Source organism: Sminthopsis crassicaudata, chromosome 3 (genome assembly GCF_048593235.1).
Source record: "Sminthopsis crassicaudata isolate SCR6 chromosome 3, ASM4859323v1, whole genome shotgun sequence".
NCBI lineage: Eukaryota > Metazoa > Chordata > Mammalia > Dasyuromorphia > Dasyuridae > Sminthopsis > Sminthopsis crassicaudata.
In genome coordinates, this window is record NC_133619.1 from 652,348,352 (window position 1) to 652,360,900 (window position 12,549).

The following is a 12,549-nucleotide window of genomic DNA, read 5'->3' on the forward strand; positions in this document are numbered from 1 at the left end:
TAACATAAATTTTAAAATAAATAAAACTTATATAAAATAAAATTTCTTGGAGAAAATAACAATCCCAAAGCATGAGTGGGTCAAAGAACAAATCAAAGAAAAATTTATTAAATGGAAACTGACAGAAATGAGATAAAATGACAGCACTTTTGGCATTTAGACAAAGCAGTATTGAGGGGAAAATTTATATCTTCAAAATCTTCATCTCCAATTAAGAATAAGATAAGGAATTGAGTAATGAATAGAAGAACAAATTTGAAAATTCTTAACTGAAGACCAAATGAGAAATTTTCAAAATCAAAGAAGAATAACAATTAAAAGAAAAAAATCTCCATTGTATTGGTAAGTAAAATAAAATGCTAGATTTTGTAGGAAAAGTCAGTAATTAGATTAAATAATTAGACTGATCTTAAAAAGAGAAAAGAAAACCAAATTGTCAATATTAAAAAAAAGAAATAGAAGACATCATTACTTAGTGGATAGAATATTGAACCTGGAAGTAATCCAATCTCAGATACTTACTAGTTGTATGATGCTAGGCAAGTAACTTAATTGCTCTTGGCTTCTGTTTCCTTATCTATAAATTGAGAACAATAATAGCACCTACTTCCAAGGGTAGAAAGGAGGATAAAATGCAATAATATTTGTAAAAGGGGCAGCTAGGTGGGGCAGTGGATAGAGCATCACTCCTGAATTCAGGAGGACCCTAGTTCAAATGTGGTCTCAGACACTTATCACTTCCTATCTGTGTGACCCTAGGCAAGTCACTTAACCCCAGCCTCGGGGGGTGGGGGGGCGGGAATATTTGTAAGGTTCTTCATAAACATTAAATAACTATATAAATGCTAGTTTTTTGAGTTATTAGTTTTTAAATTTTTATTTATTTTATTAAAACAAAAAAAATTCTAATTGTATCTTCAGTGTATTTGAATCTCTTTTTATTGTTTCTTGCAAAATTTTCTCTTTGATTCTGGGGTTTCAAAATTTGGTAATAATATTCTAATATGTCTTCCACAATGGATCTCTTTGAGATGGTGAATGGTGGATTTTTTTTTTTTTCTATTTTAATTTTCTCCTCCTGTTCTATCACTCCAGGACATTTTCTTAAAATGTTTCTTGCATTATTGTGTCAAAGTTCTTTTTTTGGTCTTGGCCAATTTTTATATTTTCTCTTTTTGATCTGGTCTCGGATCTGTTGTTTTTTATGTTTCACATGCTTTTCTATTTTTTTTTTTCATTCTTTATATTCTGTTGTTTTGTTATTTTGTGTTTGGTTTTTTTTTTGTTATTGTTTGTTTTGTTATTTCCAATCTCTTATAGCTTCATTGGCTTTCCCTCGTCTAATTCTAATTTTCAAAGAGTTATTTTCATCTTTGAAATTATATCTCCTTTTCTAGTTGGTTAACTTTTTTCCATATTTTTTTTCTTGGATGGTTTTTAGCTTTAGTCTTAATTTTTCTTCAGTGTCTCATTTATTTTTAAATTCTTTTATAAATTCTTTTTGGGCAAGGAGCCATTTAAATGGGATAGAAGAAACTTTTTTTTTTTTTTAATTTCAGTGTCCTCTTCGGAAGATGAACCCCAGTCTTCCTTATTTCCATAGTAGATTTCTATGGTTGGGTTCTTCTTTGCTGATTCATTTTTTTAAATGGGAATTATTCGTGTAAGCACCTCTAATTTTGAGGTGGGAACAAGGTGCCTCTAGTTTATTTCAGCTCTCCTTTCTGACCTGGAACTCCAAACCAAGAGCTCCACCCTTCTTCAAGTGCTGGCAGCCAGCAGCAGGATCTTGTCCCTGGCCCACTGCTTCTGCACCAGTGTGTTGTTCCTTCCTGTCCAGGGCTGCATCTTTGCAGCACAGATGGGCCTAGCATCCTCAGTCAGGCAAGGTTCCCTCTGTATTCCCAAACTCAGACCTTTGACTGTCTATGAGGTGAAAGTCTCTGTGGTTCCTGTTGAGGCTCCAGCCAAACCCAGCTAGCCTCAGGGCTCCCCACTTGCCCAAAATTTTCACTTTACCTGGTTAATCTCTGCCTAAGGTCTTCTGATTTTCATGGGTTGTACCAGGAGGACCCCTGTTCTGCCCTAAGTCTTGATTTTTCACCAGGCTTTGTTCTCCCTGAGACACAAGTTCTGTTTGTGGGGAAATCGGGAGAGTTTGAAATTTACTGATCTGTTCTGCCATCTTCCCAGAATCCTCCTCTTTTTTTTGCAATTATATGACAACAATTATATGACAGAATATCTATAAAAATATAAAATGTACATTAACATGAGAATTTAAGGAAACAAATCTCCAAAAAATAATTTGAATCTTCCATCATTGAACTCCCAAGGGAAATTGGATATTGTGAAATCTATCCAACATTCCAAGGGCAATTAATAAGAATAATAATGTGGGAATGGTCATAAGGGCCCATACATTGGTGTATGCACAGAAATTGATGAAGCTGCTTCTGGAAAGGTGTGACTATGTAATGGAGGCTTATACCTTCATTCAGAACAGAGGAATATATTTTGACTGTTGCCTATTGTTTTTCTGCTTAGTGATATAAAGGCATTTATTTGACAGTGGGATTGGAAATTAGAATACATGTAAAGGTGCCACTTATTTCCTTGACATCCTTCAAGTGAAAAGGAAGAACTTCCAGGGCCTACTTGCAGTAGAGAAGGTCATATGTAGCCATGAACACTTGGTTCTTCTTCTTCGCTTTGTGTTTATTGTTTGCTGATATTATGGGAAGGAAAGTCAGAGACGTAATGGACTAGATTGTATATCCTTTGTGAGCCTTGGAATTTTGCAAGAATCAGCAATACCTAAAGTTCATAAGAGAATATATTGGGAGCTTTCAGGGCTTAAAGAATGCCTTGCTTGGTTTAGCTCAGGGAGGAAATCAGTCAGTCAGAGACACTGGGGCATGGAAGCAAGAGAGTAAGCTGCTTATGGCTATTCTGCACCTAGAAAACAAGTGTCTACAAGATTGTATTTCTGCCTTGGATGTTAGTTGTAGAGGATGATGTACTGACACTTTCAAAGGTTTTTATACCTTAAGTCTTGACATAACTTCTCAGTTAATATGCTTTTGCCAAAGTTCACTGATGGCAATTGGTCATTGTTTATGACAAAATATGGCAAAACATGTGGTTTTGAAACACATCTGTCAGAAATTAAATGTTAAATATAGCAGCCCAGCTCTAAGAATTTGACCTGCCAGTAGAGGTTAGGAAAATGAGTTTCAGAACTCTATTTGTGCTACACTTAAAATATAAGAGGCAGTAAAGCTTATGGCTTTTTGAAGCTCTTTTTAAATTTTTTATAATTTAATTTTAAAATATTTTAAACTTAATTTTTAAATTTAAATCCAATTCACATGCAAGGTGTTGTAACTTAAAACTTTGCCACACATATTCTTACATGTGTGTTTCACTAGTATAAGTTTAAGCTTACTCCTGTCATGAATGCTGTATATATTTATGGGAAGGGGTGAACAAGCTTTTTGGAGAGTATTTTGTATTAATGATCTTTATCATATTATCTGAGCCTGTACTATTTGAGTAGGGACCAAATCTGTATGCTTCTTGCTCCTCTCCTCCTCCTCTTATTTCTCTTCTTCCTTCTCCTTTTCCTCCACTTCTTGATTGTTGCTGTTGTTCAGTCCTTTAAGTCATGGTTGATGCTTCATGATGCTATTTGGGGTTTTCTCAGCAAAGATACTGGCATGGTTTGCCATTTCTTTTTCCAGTTCATTTTACAGATGTGGAAACTGAGGCAACAGGATTAAGTGAATTGTCCAGTTACACACTCTTAGTAAGGGTTGAGGACAGATTTGAATTGAAGAAGACTAGTCTTTTTGACTCTCGGCCCAACACTGTGCCATCTATTTGCCCCTTCTGAAAAATAGTAGCATGTAAAATAAGCCACTCAAATAATCAGATATCAATATATCAATATATAAATAACCAAACCCAGAAGGGAGAAACAGATTCCATTCAGAAAAAAAACTAGAGAATATATAAAACAGTTAATAATTCATCTAACAAGATTTAGAGGAAATATAAGAATACATCTACAAAATATTTTTTACAAAAATCAAAACAGATTTTAAGTGGAAAAAAATCTATTGTTTGTTGTTGGTAAGTGTCAATATAATATGTATAAAAACCCCCAGAAAATGGCAAAGTAAAGGTAAGGACTCTCCTGTGTTGTCCCAAATTCTACTCTAAACAATATTAAAATAATACCTCAAAACAAATTCTAGAGCAGCAAAACCAATGAAAGGACCTATAGAGTAAAATAAATTTTCCAGTCCAAGACAACTTAGAAGTTTGGCAGCAAAGGTATCACAGGCCCTGCCAGAGTAGGCCACATCTGGCAAATTAGTAATAGGCTGCAGGGGCAAATGAATCCAACCAGGCAGCTTCAGGAGCTCTCAGCCCACAGATAAAAGGGGTGTCAAGACACCTAATCAAAGGAGATTATAGTGCCTTTGCTGGCACTGAATACTGGATTCTGTTATATTACCCACACACTGTTATAGATCACAGTCCCAGTAGAAGCAGGGATCATGGCAATAGTTCCAGGGTAGAAAAGAGTTTTGGTGGTCACCCAAAAATCGGAGCACAGTCCAGGAGAGCACCTCCTTAGATCAGAGCACTGTCGAAGAACTGAACATTTACAGGCTCAATGAACTCACTCTGAAAATAGCAACATGAAAAACCTGAAGCTTAGAACAGTGCCCCCTCAACTTTAGGAGCAGAGCCCAACTTTAATAAGTCAAGAAATAGTCTGGAAAAAGAGCAAACAATAAAAAAACTGGTCATTTAAAACAATCTCAGAAGACAACAATGTCAAAATATCTACACACAAAACTTCAAAAAATTGAATTGGTTTCAAGCCTGAATAAAAGAATTCCCAGAAAAGATCAAAAAGGATTTTTAAAATTAAATAAGAGTGGCAAAGGAAAAAAATTGGAAAAAGAAGTGAGAGTGAGACAAGAGAATCATGAAAAAAGTAAACAGCTTGGTAAAAGTACAAAAAAATTACTGAATAAAATGACAATTTTAGAACATACAAATTGTAAGAGAAGCACAAAAATCCATTTAGAAGAATTACTTAAAAAGCAGAATTGGCCGAATGGAAAGAAGATACTCCAAAAAATTCACTGAAGAAAAGGACTCCTCAAAAAGTATAATTAGCCATATAGAAAAGGAGGAAGAAAAGGATTCCTTAAAAATTAGAATTGGGCAAATAGTAATAGAGAGCAGTTGGGAGGCAATAATTGAAACTTGTCATCACAATTGGCTCAAAGAATAAATAACATACACATTCATTTGGGTATAGAAATCTGTCTTACCTATAGGGAAGTAGGAGGGGAGAGAGATAAGAGAAAAGGGAGTGGACTGATAGAAGAAAGGGCAGATTAGGGGAGATGATGATAAAAAGCAAAACATTTTATGAAACCTAAAGAAATAAAACAAAAACAAAAGAATGTAAAATGGAAACATTAATTATGTCACTGCAAAAATAAATGACTGGAGAAATGATAGTTTAAGGTTTATTGGACTATCTGACAACCATGTTAAAGAGTCTAAACAAAATATTTCAATAAATTATCAAGGCAGTTTGCCTTAATACCTTAGAACCAGAGGGTAAAATAGAAATTGAAAGAATCAAACAATCACTTCCTTAGAGAATTTCCTGAAAGAGAAAACTCCTAGGAATATGATAGCCAAATTCCAGAGCTCCCAAGTCATGGAGAAAAAATTGCAAGTAGCCAGAAAGAAAATTCAAATAAGGAACCAGTCAGAATAATACAAGAATTTCTACAATTAAGTATAAGAGAGCTTAGAATATGATAATCTGGAGGATAAAGGAGCTAAGATTACAAACAAGAATCTACCCTACAAAACAATATAATCCTTCAAGGAAAAAAATGGATATTTAATAAAATAGAAGACTTAAAAACATTTCTGATGAAAAGACCAGACCTAAATAGAAATTTTGATTTTCAAATACCAAAGAAGCACAAAAAGATAATCAGGGGAAAAAATTATAAGGGATTCAGTAAGATTAAACTGTTTACATTCCTATGCATGAAGATGATATGTGTAATTCCTAAGAGCTTTATCATTATTAGGGCAATTAAAACTACACATAGAGGTCATAAGTATAAGTTGTCCATGATGGATGGGGTGATATCCCTCCCCAAAAAAAGGTGATAAAAATGGGATTCACTGGGAGAAGGGGAAAAAAAAGAGGTAGAATGGGGTAAATTATCTCACATAAATGCAAAAGAGCTTTTATAATGACAGGTAATAGAGAGCAGTTGGTGGGCAACAATTGAAACATCGTCACAATTGGCTCAAAGAATAAATAACACACATTCATTTGGGTATAGAAATCTGTTTTACCTATAGGGAAGTAGGAGGGGAGAGAGATAAGAGAAAAGGGAGTGGACTGATAGAAGGAAGGGCAGATTAGGGGAGATGGTGAGAAAAAGCAAAACACTTTTGTCAGGGGATATGAAAGGAGATAAAGAAAATGATAAATGGGAAGAAAGCAGGATGGAGGAAAATACACAGTAATCTTAATTGTGGATGTGAACGGAATGAATTCACTCATAAAATGAAAGTGGATAGAGTGAATTAAACACCAGAATCCTATAATATGTTATTTACAAGAAACATTTGAAGCAGAGAGACACACAGAGAGTAATGATAAGGGGCTGGAGCAGAATCTATTATGTTTTAGCTGAAATTTATAAAAAGGAGGGATACCAATCAAAGCAAAAGCAAAAGTAGATCAAATTAAAAAACATAAGGAAGGAAACATTTTGCTAAAAGATTTAAAACAAAGGAAAAGGATTTACCTGTACAAAAATATTTATAGCAGTTCTTTTTGTGGTGGCAAAATATTGCAAATTGAGGTAACTATCAGTTGAGGAGCAGCTGGACAAATTGTGGTATATGATTTTGATGGAATACTATTATCCTATAAGAAATGATGAACAAGATACTTTCAGAAAAACCTGGGATGTCTTATGTGAACTGATGAAAAGTGAAGTGAACAGAACCAGAAGAACAGTTACACAGCAACAACAAAATTGTTTGATGATTAACTGTAAACAACTTTACTATCTTAGCAATACTATGATCTAAGACAATTCCAAAGGACTTGTGCTTAAAAAATGCTATTTGTACCCAGAGAAAGAACTGATGGAGAATGAATGCAGAGTGCAAATTTAACTTTTCTTGTTTTTTGCTGACTTTTCTTTCACAGCATGACTAATATGGAAAAATGTTTTGCATGAATGTACATGTATAACATATCAAATTGCTTTTCTTTTCAATTAGGGGGAGGAGAGGAAGGGAGAGGGAGAATTTGGAACTCAAAATTAAAAAAATTGTTTTTCATTAAATTTGAACAATAAATTACTAAAAATATCACTCAGCTTAATTTAATTATTTGGTACTATACCATAGCAACTAAATTACTGAAGAATTACTTTATAAAGCCAGATTGAATAATAAAATTCATCTAGAGTATCAAAAAGTCATGATCCTCAAATAGTGGGGGAAAACAGGAAAAAAAGGATACTATATAAATGCTTATTCCCTTCCCTTGCTTCTTGTAGTGTTCAGACTGGTCTGGCAGCTGGATTAGAGACACAAAACTACTGTTTGTTTCTCTATTTGCTTCTCACTCAGTATATAACCTGTGTTTCATAATCACTTTTTGTTACGAAAATCACCCTTAGGTGCAGGTTCCCTTCTTTGTCAACACTGAATCTGTGACAACAGGGGAATGAATCACCTATGAGCCAATTGACATTTGTTCTGTTCCCTGTACAAGGTCAGGCCCCTGCTGGTTTTGGGAATGCTTCTTGCCATGGTGCCATGTTTCAGATAACATGATGAAAGACTCCATGTAGTTTGTTCCCAGCTACACTAGATTTTTAATCCTTTCCTGTCTTTTTATGTCAACCTGTCATAAACAATGAAATTGATTTTTCTCTTGGATTCCCAATCACTATTTGGTTTGGCTCATTTTTTAGTTCTTTGTGGCACAGCTGTTGGGAATGGCTCGTCTATACTCCTTTTTGCTACTCTGACATTTTAACTGTTCTCTCTTGCTCAGCTTTGAGTATAAGAATATTACAACAATATATTACCTATTGTTCATCAGCTAAATAATACAAGACAGGCTTTATTTGAATATACAGAAAATCTGGACCTACAAAGAACTCTAATCCCAGGCCATCAATAGTGAAATCCTGTCTCCTTCACTCTCTTGTAGATCTCAACCTTCTTCCAAGGACCTGTATAATCAGGGATATAGTTATAAATATTTAATAACAAGACTCTCTGATTGGAAAAAATGCATGCAATAGATTTCTAAGCTTAATATGCACCATTAACATCTCCTAAAGACTAGAAATCAACAAAATCTTAAATCAAACCCTAATTTATATCAATTGCCAATTTCTGAAGTGTTAATGCCCATATTGAAAACTTAACAAAAAGCTCTCAAAAAACATCTGGAGCTTCCTCCAGCATACCATGCAAAGTAAAATCTTTCTGACAATATCTCTCTGTTTCAGACTTACCCAGAAAGGGAAAACTAATGAGAATTGCTCAAGAGATGACTCCTGGTCCTCTTCTGAGTCCCGTCTCCTTCAGGGACACACATAGTCCTTCATAATGCTATAGTATTATCCTGGATAGACCTTCAGAAGAGAAGAATGTAATCAAGTTTCTACAAAATTGGCCACATTTGACCTACACAATTGTTTTAACTTGAATCATGAGTCAATCAATCAATAAGCATTTATTAAGCACTTAATATATACCGAGAACTGTGCTAAGCACTGGGAATAGAAAGAAAAGCAAAATGTAGTCCTTATTCTCAAGGAACTTACAATCAAAGAGGGGGAAATTATGCAAACAAATAAGCATTTATTAAATACTTAATATACACCAGGAACTGTGCTGAGCACTGGGAATAGAAAGAAAGACAAAATACAGCCCTTATTCTCAGAGAATTTATAATCAAAGAGGAGGAAACTATGCAAACAAATAGGTATACACAAACTATATACAGATTAAATAGAAAATAATTATCAAATAAGAATTAAGAGGGATTGGGAAATGCTTCATGTAGAATGTAGGATTTCAGCTGAGACTTAAAGCCAAGAGGAGATCAAGAGAGCACATTCCAGACATGGAGGATAGTCAGTTAAAATGCGTGGAGCCAAGAGATGGAGTGCCTTGCTTATGGAACAAGAAGATCAGTGTCATTGGATTCCAGAACGTGTGGTAGGATGTAAGGTGCAAGAAGACTGGAAATTTTTTTGGGGGAGGGTGTAGATTATAAAGGACTTTGTCAAATGGATGCTGTTATATTTGATTGTCAAAGTGAAAGGAAGTCGTTGGACTTTACTGAATAGGGAGGTGACAAGTTTAGACCTATTCTTTAGAAAGGATAACTCAAAAGCTTGATCCAAATGGCTCCTTTCCATTGATACTCTTTCCTTTGGTCTCCCTTCATTCAACCTTCTGCTTTGTCTTCCTTGTCTCCTCCCCAGGAAGCCTGCACCAAGAATATACTGACCCCAAACCTTTTCTTTCCCTTTTTGTTTTTATTAATGTGTCTTAAATTATACATAATAACCCGCAATAATTCCCCATGATGCCCACATTATAATACACACAAACACCAAGAATTGAGCCAAACAACTCAATATAGAGACAACGATAAAGAGTATATGACATTTTGTATGCATATACAGAGAACGCATGACAAAGCATTCTACCTATTACCTCCAAGAGAGATAATAGACTCAAGATACAGAATGAAATATAATACTGATTTGTTTTGTTTGACTATATATATTCATTACACGGATCTAGTTTTCTTTTTCCCCATCCCTTCAGAGAGATAAAGATGCAAGAAAGGGAAATATGATTAATAATTAAAATGTATTTCTAATAACTAATAAGAAACTATTTATAATTTCCATTATCTCTAATAATTAATAATTAGATATATGTACATATGCACACACATCCACAAATGTGGTATAGCCATTGTCAGGCACATGTCTAAGAAGAGGAGCCTATCATTTGGAATCCACATGGATCTGCATTTTTAAACATTATTATCATTTTTACTACTGTATCAATGCTGTTTTTAGTTCAACTTTCTTCATTTTGCATCAGTTCATGCTTTTCTGAATTATGTATTTTTGCCATTCCTTAAAGCATAAAAATTATTCATTTCCATATTTTCTACTACAAAAGGCATGTGAATATCCTGGTATTTAAGAGGATCTTTCTTTTTTTCATTGACTTTCTCATTCAGGATAAGAGATCAATGATAGGAAAATGACATATACTAGATGAAAGATGACAGATCAATGACAAATACTAGAATATTCACAGCAATTCTATAGTAATATATATGTACATCTGTATGTGATACACACACTATATCTATTTACCTATATATATTTTTCATATATATATATATATATATATATATATATATCCATTTCATTGTGAAATCTTTAGATCATGAAGTAGGAACAATTTAATATTTTTGCCTAATTTGAAATTGATTTTCCCAATGTTAACACCAACTAACAATTTCACCACCAATTAATAAATGTTAACACCAACTAACAACTTCACCACCAATTAATAGATGTGCCTAATCATCTCATAATTCCCCCAACATTGATGATTTTCATCTATTGTCTTTGCCAATTTTAAAATAAATTTTATTCACATTTTCTATCTTACCCAAATTTCTCCCTATAGCCCTTCTTCTTCCTCTCCCAGAGGCTTTCATTATATAATAAAGAATTGTTTTTAAGTAAAGAAGAGGAAAATATCAATAAAATCAATCACTACATTGCTAAAAATCTGAAAATACATACTAATTTCATACATGCATCCTAATCCCTCACTTCTAAAAAGGAGAGAGGGAAGATATCTTTTCATCTCTCTCTTTTTTTTAGCCAATCTTGTTCTTTGTAATTTTGCAACATTCATGATTTTGTGTAGTTCTTTCCATTTATATTCTTGTAATCATTAAGTGTATTGTTTTCTTGATCCTTCTTTTTTTTCCATTTTATTTTAGTTCATATATGCTTTTCCATGTTTCTTTGTATTCATTATATTCATTGCTTCTTACAACATAGTGACATTCTATTTATGTATCACAATTTGTTTTGTCACTTCCCAAACAATGGACTTTGTCATTTCCAGTTCCTTGCTATTGCAAAAAGTACTACAATAAATATCTGCTATATAGCACCCACTTCTTTTATATATCACCTCTTTGGGTTATATGCTGATCAATGGGATTTCTGAATCAAAAGGCACGGACATTTTAGCAGCTTTATTTGCATAATTCCAAATTGTTTTCTAAAATGGTTGTTTTAATTCACAGCTCAACTAATAATGAATTAGTGTTCCTATCTTTCAACAACCTCACTGAATTGATTATTACCCTCCTTTGGCACCTTTATCAATTTGCTAGTTGTGATGTAAAGCTTCAAGATTGTTTTGATGTGCATTTTTCTTATCAGTAGTGATTTTTTTTTTCATATGATTGATAAATCTTGTTTTAAATCTTGTTTTAAAAAACTGTTATTTCATACCTTATCTCTTGGAGAATGGCTTTGGCCTTAAATGTTTCTGTTAATTATCCATGTATCTTATATGTCAAATAGTTATCCAATAAATTTCATTTGAAAGAAAATTGTTTCCCAGTCAACTGCTTACCTTCCTATCCTAGAAATATTAATTTTATTTGTGAGGCAGCTTTTCAATTTTACATAAGAAAAATTTTTTTTCATATTTTTCAAATCCCTTGTTTGGTTAGAAATACATCTATCTATAGTTGTAAAAGCGATATGATCCACTTCTCTTCTAATATTTTTAATGGCATGATGTTTCATATTTAGTTCATATTTAATTTTGAATTTATTATAGGATATTATGCTTTAAGCCTAGTTATTTTTTTACCAGTTGGCTTTTCAGTTTTTCAAGAAGTTCTTATAAAATAGAGAATTATTTTTAAGTAATTTATCTTTTGGTATTTATCAAACATCAGGTTACTGATCTTTTTTTGGATTTTTGGTGTTTAATCTTATTTATCTTGTCTGCTCTATTGAACTTCTCTATTTCTAAATCAATGTCTAAGGGGGTTGGTGATTGCTGTTTTATGATATAGTTTGGGGCCTGGAAATTTTATTTCCCTTTTATTTTTGCCTATATTCCTATAAGCATTTCCCTTGATATTCTAGATCTTTTCCCTTCAAATAAAAGAAAAAAAAAGAAGTTATTTATCAAACACTATGTATCAGGCATAAGTACTAGAGATAAAAAATACAACAAAAAGAAAGTCCCTGACATTAAGGAGCTAACAATCCCTTTTTAAAAAATTATAGTTTTTTATTGACAGAACATATGTCTGAGTAATTTTTTACAACATTATCCCTTGCACTCACTTTTGTTCCGATTTTTCCTTTCCCTCCCTCCACC

General features: G+C 33.2%; 1 long non-coding RNA gene across 1 annotated transcript; it reads right to left on the reverse strand.

The window, feature by feature from the left end:
• Nucleotides 1–6,867: 6,867 nt before the first annotated feature.
• Nucleotides 6,868–8,903, reverse strand: LOC141564675 (uncharacterized). Its single transcript, XR_012488680.1, has 3 exons — nt 8,607–8,903; nt 8,238–8,318; nt 6,868–6,991 (listed from the first exon to the last, which is right to left on the reverse strand). It is a non-coding gene; the product is annotated as an uncharacterized LOC141564675 (long non-coding RNA).
• Nucleotides 8,904–12,549: the final 3,646 nt, after the last annotated feature.